The 10,584-nt window shown below is 29.2% G+C and overlaps 1 long non-coding RNA gene across 1 annotated transcript; it reads right to left on the reverse strand.

The window, feature by feature from the left end:
- Positions 1-565: 565 nt before the first annotated feature.
- On the reverse strand, positions 566-5,218 carry LOC147811835 (uncharacterized). Its single transcript, XR_015433151.1, has 3 exons — positions 4,984-5,218; positions 4,134-4,209; positions 566-1,010 (listed from the first exon to the last, which is right to left on the reverse strand). It is a non-coding gene; the product is annotated as an uncharacterized LOC147811835 (long non-coding RNA).
- Between the last annotated feature and the right edge of the window lie 5,366 nt (positions 5,219-10,584).

Raw genomic sequence — 10,584 nt, forward strand, 5'->3', positions numbered from 1 at the left:
GCAACATTTCAAATCATGGGTTGAAAAAACTGTCTCAATTGATGTTTGTGGACGGATTGGTTTTCAAATCCTGGTTATATACGTGTTTCAGGACGTCACAAAATACTTTTCCTTCTTCAGTATTCATATTTATATTAAAATCACAGTCAAAGGACAGTAATTATAAGTTAATAATAAAGAGAATATAAAAATACTTCAAATATTATTATGTAAACACATTAGGAATGACTGCTGGTGAAAATAAAAAAAAGAATTCTAAAAAAATTATTAAACATCAGCGGTTGTCATAGCAACGCATGCAATGACGACGCATGCGCACTGTTTACTATTACTCTTCGACACAGTTGAAAAGTGATGAAAATGTTCAAATAAAGTGTGATGACGCCCAAAACATGACCCATTTTGAAAATGGGTAAAAACTTAAAAATTGAAAGTAGTTTAACGGAAGTAAAGGAAGAGTCTAAGGAATTATATAACTCAAATAAAACTAAGTTGTTTATTTCTAATATAGATTTACATTGGAAATGGAAAGTCAACTTAAATTGTTAATAATTTTTGTGCAAAATTTAATATTATTCATGCATTAGAGACGTGACAAAACTTATTACCCAATTGAGGTTTTATTTTTCTGATTACAAAAGCTTCATTTTCATTATCTCAAGAATTGAAAATTCCATTTTATTGCAAAATATAAGCTTTCAAACCTTCATATTTACATGAATGTTCAATTCTTGATAGTAATTTCAATTGGTGCATAGCCCATTTTCTAGTTAATATTATGAATTAAATGAGGAAAGAATAGTGCATTTGATCAGAAATATATCGATTATTACACTTTTGATCTTATTATTCAATTATGACTGCCGTGTCCTTGATTTAGTTTTAGCAAACTTTATGAAGTAGGAGTATATATATTCAGATAGTTTGTATAATAAATCAGAAATCGATATGATAGAAGATCCGATCCAAATTCCTAGGAATCCACCGATGTTGCTAAACAATTCCATTGGCTGAAAATATCAATAGAAAATTAGAGTTACAATATATTTTAGTCATTAAACTGATAATTGAATAGTTAAACAAAATAGCTTTTATGTAAAAATATAGATACTAATTAAATTGAGTGGAATTGAATGTATACTAATTGAATGTGGCTCAAAAATTGTTTTTACCACTTTTTTTCTTTATAGTCTAGTTATTTCTATATAATATTTTTTTCGTGCTTTCAAATTAAATTATCTGTAAGTTATTTATCCATTTATTTATTATGCGTAGAATGAAAAACATATTTAATAAATGTTGGCAATTCCTTAAAACAATCGAAAAAGAACTGCAGTTTTTGTCTGTGTGGTGTTGATTGTTGGCACTAGGACTGGGCGATATTAGAAATTATATATCGTGATATATCGTCAGTTTTGCATCGCGATATAGCGATGTATCGCGATATAGTATTTTTGAATTTCATTTACTTTAAGGCACAGAAAGTCAGATTTATATCAAGACTTCATACGCATATTGATTTAAATCAATTTATAAATTTGAAAATATATATGTTTTGCTAAAGAAAGATATTAAATAAATTGACTACAATGTACAAATCTTACTTAAAATATTTATTGAAAAAATGTGTGTAGATACAGCATGAAATATTTGCACTTCTTTATCGTTTATAAGGTATAAGCAGTCTTAATTTAAGTTAACCCCTAAAGCACCCTTAATGAAAAAAAATATTGTTATTAAACAAAAGCTGATTTTAAAATTTCAAAATATATTTTAATTAAAATAAAAGTTAGATTGACTAAAAGCCGAAGTTTAAAATTAAAAATGTTCGAATTTTAAACTAAAAAGTAAACATAAGATTTGTAATAATTTCTTAAAATTTTCGTTCTCTGAAAGATTTCTCAGTTTAAAAATAAAAAGGGAATTTTATAAAGATATCTAGCTGAAATTATTGAAAGAAAATTTAAAAAATTAAAAAAAAAAGCTTGTTAAGAAATTCATTATACACTTAAAACAAAGTGTTAAAAATAATTTTTCTTTTTTTTAAAAAAAAAAAATTTTTTAACAAATCAATATTTGCTTGTACTATTATGCGTAAATAATTACAGAATTATTAAGTTCGATCGTAATGTTCAAATTCTTAATGAAGAAGTAAACACAAGTTTTGTTATATTTTCTAAAAATGATCACGCAAATAACAAAAGATTTCTTAGTTTAAAAATAAAAAAAATAAATAAAAGTGAAATTTATCAATATATTTACCTAACAGCATAGGAACAAAATTTAAAAAATAAGTTCGTTAAAAAATTTTTTGTATGCTCAAAACAAAGAGCTAAATAAATTTTAGAAAAAAAAAATGCTTCTTAAACACTATTTTTATTATTATTTCATATAAATAATTAAATTAAATTAAATAATGACCGAATTATGAACGAAAAACAAAGTAAGGCAAAGTTTCTTAATTAAATTCTTAAAAATAAAAACAAAAGAATTGTGATATTCGGTAATATATTTAGCTAATTAACTAATAATATAAAACGAAAATTAAAAAAAAATAATGATTTTACTCTCTAATAAAACGAAGTAGTAATTGATAAAAAAAAAAAAAAGAAATGAATAAAATTCGCAAACTTTTCAAATTCTTTTAAACAAATAAAGTTTATTGACTTATGTCCAAAAAATAAGTTTTGTTTTAACTTTATTTCTAAAAATAAAAACAACTCAAGATTTATAAATTTAAAATCAGTAATAGAAGCCCATTAAATTATTAGAAATTTTATCCGAAAGGTTTTTAATAAATTAAAAGAAAGTAAAAAAATAACCTAACAAATTTATTTACTTTGTAATTTAATTCCTTATGGGTGCCTTAAATTAGATTTCCGATAATTTTCACATTTAAAAATATAAAAAAAGTTTTGTCAGAAAATAAATAAAAAACTTACCTAATTAATGAAGAAACTTTTCTTTATAAATTCTTTTCAATAATAGATTGCGTTCAGAACAAGGTTACGACGGCGATCACGAAGTTAATCCCATTGAAAATAATCTACAAGAAACGATTTCAAATCGCGAAGTTGCGAAAACGAACATGTGATATAACGATATAAGGTCTCAAAAGTGATTCTGATTCTACCGCTCATCAGTCAAGGCCGTCTCAACATAACGAAACAATATCGTCTTCCACAGCGCGAGTTGGCATCGGAACGTAAGAGAAAGTCCTTGCGTGTATCGCTATATCGTTATATCGTCTTCTTCACTCGACGGCTTAAATCAAATTTCTGATGCATCGCTTGGAATGAAAGTCGCTGTATCGGTTTGCCGATATAGGCGTTAAATCGATATGTCGCGATATATCGATTTATAGCCCAGTCCTAGTTGGCACATAAGAGAAAATTGTCTTGAGAGTTAAGAAAGAACCTCGTGAAAATAAGAAAAATACAGCACTTTTAGTTTCAGCGTTTGGATGAGAAAAAAAAATTGGATTCTCTAAATGACATATCATTAAAAATTTTAGTATTTTTCATTTTTTTGCAATTATTACTTATTCATTTTTTATATATTGTTCTCCGGTCATCGTCATATTGTCATATCATTACTTATTTCATATTGTTATATCATTACTTAGTCATTTCTAATGAAAAACAAATTTGCAACAACATGCGCTTTCCTTTTTCTTGCAATTATCCGATTATTTTTTTTAACGTAAATGTAGAATTTTATTAATTAAATATCATAATCTTTTTTTCAGAGACATTTATACTTATTACACAAATCTTCGACTAATTTATTTTTAAAGAAAAAAACTTAGTGAAAAAGAAATCCCTATCAAGGTTGTTCATGTTGTTTAAATTTTGAAACAAATGAGATGAAAATTGATTGTAATCGTGCCTGTCTTTTTCAGATATATGAGAAAAAATGTGTTTGTACTTTATTGGGTAATTCATTTAGCTAATGCATTATGAATCACTCAAACTTATAGTATTGAATATAAGATGGAAAAAAGGGAGCTCTAGCATAAATTATTAAATTAAACTTGTCTTGCGGGAGGACTTTTTGTGTGATTGTAATTAGCATTTTCGTTTTGTTGTTGGTGAATTTTGATCTGCAATGAATTTAAAACAAAATCCACTTACCATCATGCTTGGAACAAAGTTGATAATTCTAACCCTTGCATTTCTGAAGGACACTCCGACATATGCGAATTGAGAGCTGTAAAATGAAATCAAAATAAATATTGTTTTCCGGAAAATAATCTTCAAATTAGATGCTGTAATAAAATTGTTTTGCTTCTACAAGGTAATCAATGGAGCCATTTTTAATGGCCAAAAAGAAAAGGAATTTCAAGTGTAGACAATTGTTAGCCCTTCCAGTAATGTCCATCGCCATTTTCTGTCAACTTGTCTCCAACTGCTGCAATCTCATTACGATAAATCTCGGTGGGTTTGGTCGAAAAGAAGTCAGTGAGTGTTGGCACAAGTCTGCTCCAGTAGGGAAGAATTCTCCACTAAAACTATTGTTTAGGGATTTGATATCACAAGGTCAGGTGAGTAAAGAGGATGACATAAAGTCTTCCGACCAAGTCGATATATGCTATTCCTGGTCACCAGCGCGACGTGCAGCCAAGCGTTGTCATGCAAAAATAGTACATCTTTGCGATTCTACAGAACTGTCTCCTTGTGTTGCAATGCTATTGTGAGACATAGAACGAGACTACAAACTTACGAGCATAATTTTTACCACTTGCAAACACAGACGTCAAAAGAGCCAAATGAATGCTATTCCGTTAAAAGACAATTACGAATTGTGGTACTAAGGAATCATTTATTAACTATTGGAAAGTGTACGCAGCATAAAACACGAAAAGAATGCTACACCATTGAAAAATAATAGTAAAGCTTGGTAATTAATTTAATAAATTATTTTAATTTTATAAATAAGAATTGGCTAAATAATTTTCCTTTAATTTAAAATAGGAAAACTTACATATTATAAAGTCTGGGATAAAGTATTTTTCTTTCCTGATATCCATTATCCAATTCCTACAAGAATTGAAAAGAAAAAGAAGTATTATTTGCAACGTTTCAAAACTGGACATAGTTAATTAACTATAAACATTCACGGTCTCGCTCCGATTTCTTAAAATTTTCCCACTGATCCATAGCAACAGCAACTTGCTCCAACAGCAACATCTTTATTTGAGACATAGTTGTTTTTTACCGCCACGGCATGCAAATCTTTGGAAATTTAAACCAACAAACAGTTTTAAAATTTACACTATTTCGACGTTAGAGAGGTAGTAGGTTTGGATTATCATATATTTTTAAACAAATATACTGTACATCGTGTAAAAAAAAATATCATCCTGAATGACTTTTGATCTAATGATCGGATCTTCACGTTCTAAGACTCGATCTAAATGGTCCGAGGAGGTGACCTCAAATATGCTTATCAATTAGTGTAGACGATATTTTAAGGTAGGTAATCAGATGCAAATCGTACTTTCTCATGATAAGTATACTTTTTTCGACAGATTTGGTTTTCTGAAACCCAAAATATATGGGAAAGACGCAATCTGGGAAATATGGTCAAAATATTTTAGACAGGAGATCTGTCCAAAGTTTGGACCCCTTAATGTTAATTTGATTTTATGCGTATTTCGCTATATCTCGAGAACTTTTTAAGTGAATCATAAAGTTTTTGCACACAAATTTGTTTTGTCCAAAGATACTTCCGTACAAAAAATTAATTTTAGAGAATATTTGCTATTTCATTTAATAATAATTTAAATAATTTTGAATGCAAGTTATAAAATTCCTTAGTTTAATTTAAAGCACGTAATTTTGCATTTTAAAATACAAAATTTTAGTGAAAACGATCGAATAATTCCTGAGAAATCGAATTTTAAAGATCTCGTATATTTAAAATTTGATTTCTCAGGAACTATTCAACTGATTTCCGTCGATTTTTTTATCTTGCCATCTAAAATTACGTACTTTAAAATGACGCAGATGCAAAAAATTGTATACCTTACAATTCCAAATTCTTGCAATGAAATAATGAAAAATAATAAATATTTACTAGTTTTTATTGTATGGAGTTATCTTTGGACGAATGAATTTAATAATTTTGTGCAAAACTTTTCGGTTCGCTTCAAAAGTTTGCGAGATATAGTGAAATACGTTACTAATTAAATTAACATTAAGGGGCCCAAACTTTGGACCCCTCTCCTGACGAAATTATTTTGACCATATTTCCCAGATTTCCTCTTTCCCTTATATTTTGGGGACCAGAGATCCAAACCCATTGATAAAATGGTATGTTATTCAAAGAAAGTCGTTAGCACTAATTAATTAGCATATTTGAGGTCATCCCTCCGAACCATTTAGATTGAGTCCTAGAACGTGAATATTTGATCATTAGATCAAAAGTTATTCAGAGGGGTCTGTTTTCCTTTTGGCACACTGTACATAACCATATCGTATTAAAACAAAAATATCAAAATTATTGTTCAAGATGAACTGCACCTAAAATGAATGTAAGCATCCTCTAGAATCCTAATATACATACTCTGTAAAAAAAGAAGAAAAAAAAACTATAAATTTAAAAGTCGCACCAATCAAGTACTAACTGTTAAATAATGATTTACAATGATAAGTTTCGAATTGCTCATTTTTATTTTGCATATAACCTTACTGACTGAGCTTTAAAAAATGTGTTTTGAACAAATCCTATGTGTGCAGCTTTTTATGATTTATTGTGTAATTTTTAAGTTAGCTCAGAGTTATCTAAAAATAGCGTGTTATTTGTGTAAAAGTTCATAAGCAGTGTAATCACCATTTTAAACCTTTTTATATTTTTTTTAGTATGTTGGAAATATTGAAAGTGGAGCGCCTGAATTTTTTCTCCATATTTCCACGATTTTCCCTATATACATCACCCCTTCACTATTAATAATAAAAAAGTAAAACATCCTTTATGTTTTCACAGAATTGTTTACGTAGTTTATTTTGTTCATTAACTAGAACCTGTTTATTTCTAAGAACAAACGAATGAATTTAATTTCGTTTACTTTATTTTTTTATTTAAATAAAAGATTGTATATCAACTTAAGCCATTTTTTAAACAAAATGTGCTTCAGTTTTCTTATTACTTCACAGTAAGAAAAAAGAAACGCTTAACAATATATGCTGTTCATAATAGTCCTAGTTCACGAGAGAAAAAAAAAAACATTAAATTTATTTAAAAAATAGATTATGGCAATAATTTTTTTAAAATTTTTTGCTACGTGTTCGTTAACTTGTAATCATGCCTCAGAAAATGCAACTTTGACTACTTCTTTACTAGAATGCTGTAACCAATGATTTATTATTGCCGAATGATATTTCAAAGGTAATCAGTTTTCTCACAACTTTAAGCAGAATTCATTGTCATTTTATCGCCAAGTAATATTTATTACTAATCAAAGTCACGACCACTTTCCAAGTATCTAGAATACCCGAATCTTAATTAAAATTCTGTGCAATACTATATTTAATTTTTTTCTAACTACTATTAGCTGAATTTATAATTGATGAAAATTTCAACCCCTTTCTGGCTAGCTGGAGTTAAGATTTTAAATGCCAGCACATGGTACAATTCTTTCCTAACTGTTTTCAGCAAAATTTAGAGTGAGTCAATATTCTGAGACTTTCCAATTTGAACAAACTAAACATACAATTAAGTAAAAAAAATAATTAAAATAAAGTAAAATTAAAACTACGCTTTTCAAGTGAATTAAAGTTTTTTTTTACGAGATAGAGGGAGAAACAAAAATCATACATCTTGTAAATTCTGAAGGTGCTTGTATGTGAACCACCGAGTCCTGTAAAATAAATTTAAAAATTAGAGAAACGTATTCGTCAAATTTCAAGTAAGCCTATTCATGCAAATTAGTGAAAACAAACGCCCTTTTTTAATAAGTATTGAATAACCTCCTTTAATAAATGTGAAAAATATTCTTTAAATAAACATTGAATGCACAGGTGCTTTAATGCAGTGCTTCCTAACCTTTTTACGGACGTGAACCGGTTAACGTTTAATAATTTTACAGCGGCATGCTTAATGGAGAGGGGTGGAGGACTTTGCTTATATTTTAGAGTGTTGTGATTTAATAATTTCAATTTAATTGTGTTAAACATACCAGGTGGCCGAGTGGTTAGCGTGTCTGACTGCGGAGCCATTGGTCGCGGGTTCGAATCCTGCTCAGGGCATGGATGTTTATTTCTCTCTCTGTGTTCTATGTCCTTTCCTCTTTGTGTGAATGTGACCCACCCTATAAACGGGCTTGCGGTTGTGTGACGTGGGCTACGCTGCTCCACCGCCGTGGCCTCGCTGCAGGTGCCCACTGGGTAACGAGAAGGGAGTAGCAGTTCTGGCATTTCTGTTACCAATGGAACAAACCCCAAGTGCCCGCCATTAAAAAAAAGAAAAGAAAAACACACTGTCTCCATAATTAAATACAATTACGTGTGTGTTATTGGTGTGGTTTTATGTGACGTCGCTCAACTCTCGGTTAAATTCTTTACCATGAAAAGGAAAGTCGTACAAACCAAAGAGAAATACATCACATAAAATGAAAATAATTTAATGATTCGTGAGCGGCCCGGTATCATTTAATCCGTTGACCGATATCAATCCGGTGCTCGGGGCTAGGAAACCACTGCTTTGAAAGAAACTTAACTTCATTGATCTTATTTTTAATTATCAAATTGAAATAAATATTAATTTTGATAAGAATCTGGAATCTCATTGATGCATAGAAACAATTTGTGTACTCCAAAACTTTAAATAGAAAGTTTTATTAGCTTATATTTCTTTAAAAGCCGAGCGGCCTGTGTAAGGGTTAGGGAACTACCCTTGTATCAGAAATGTTTTGGGTTCGAATCCCAGGCAAGGCACGGATGTTCTTTCCTTTTCTGTACTATCTGTCCTTACTGTGTGAGCAACGTTGGCCCACCTAATATGGTGCCCCAGAAAGTGTGGCCAACAAATCTGCCCTTCAGATACCTGTATGACCTAGGTCATTCTCCAGGTGGGCATTGGGAAAAAAACATTTCTTTAAAATACTAGGAGGCTACACTCCCTGCTCACTCCCCTTACTAACTGACATATAGTTGTTCTATGGAAAGAATTCCCCTCACTATTCGTTTGAAGCAGTGGCGGCGATTAAGGTTACGAGGTTTGACTATTTCAATTGGGGATGATGGGTCAATATTTCAGACAGGTTTTGGCTGGTAGAAAGGAGATCAGGGGAGACAGAAGCTCCCCTCTTTGAAATGCACTATTTCTTTTTTTTTCATAGCCGCAGACGGCCATAAATTTTGTGGCAAGAGGAGTTTTTCCTATAGTCAAACAATAATTTCTTCACATTCATAATTGCTTTTTTTTCTTAAACGTCAATGCTTTCCAAAAAAAAAAAAACACGGAACATTTTGTTTTCTAAATGTGCAATTATCGTAAATTTATCTAAAAACATTCTGTTATCTAAGAATATGCTTATCGTAACGAAATAAACGATTATCTAGATTTTAGAAATAATCATCTATTTTTGAAAAAAAAAATTACCTAAGGAATAGAGAATGTGTGGATCAAAAAGAAGAAACAATTTTACTAGTTGACGTAACTTATAACCACTCAATTACTGAATGGTTTTTATCACTTTTTATTAATTTTTTTATACTTAAAAATTTCAATATAAATCTAAAGATTTATATCTGCCAACGCAAAATCTAATTATCTTTTTTTTGCCACTTATTATTGAACAGCTACTCCAGTGGACACTAATAAAATAAAGATTTTATGAGGGAAAATAAATTTTCGATAACAATGGATAAATATAGTGAATATTTAAAGCAAAAAAATGGGAAAAAAATCCCGAAAAAGAACTTAAATTTGCATTGACTTTAAAACAAAAATTACAAAAATTACGGTGTAAATTCATGAAAAAATTATCCCTTTTAGCATACCCAGTTTCAACTATGTTGCTGCATTTTTGCGGCCTGTAGAATAACCCTTATGTTACATTTTCAAACAAGTTTAACAGTTAATAATTATCTATTGTTAAATGTTTTTATTCCATTATATTCTCGTAATTTCAAGTTTCTAATGTTTTAAGTTATAGTTTCTGCGTGGCAAATTTTTTTTAACGTTTAAGTTAATACTCAAAACAGATTCGACAGCCCTTACAATTTATTATAGAGAAATAAACAAACGTCTTCTTGAATGTCAGTTGAACCAACAAATATGAAGTTTTTGCATGTTTCATATCTAATCAATTTCTATTCACCTATATTTCAGATCATATATATTTGGTTTGTATATAAAGTTAAAGTTCGCATATAAAATTTGTATATAAAGTTTGTATATAAAGTTCGTATATAAAGTTTGTATATAAAGTTTGTATATAAAGTCCGTATATAAAGTTCGTATATAAAGTTTGTACATAAAGTTCGTATATAAAGTTCGTATATAAAGTTTGTATATAAAGTTTGTATATAAAGTTGATATATAAAGTTTGCATATAAAGTTCTTATATAAAGCTCGTAT

Source organism: Parasteatoda tepidariorum, chromosome 4, assembly GCF_982258835.1.
Source record: "Parasteatoda tepidariorum strain Cologne lab strain chromosome 4, Ptep-v5.0, whole genome shotgun sequence".
NCBI lineage: Eukaryota > Metazoa > Arthropoda > Arachnida > Araneae > Theridiidae > Parasteatoda > Parasteatoda tepidariorum.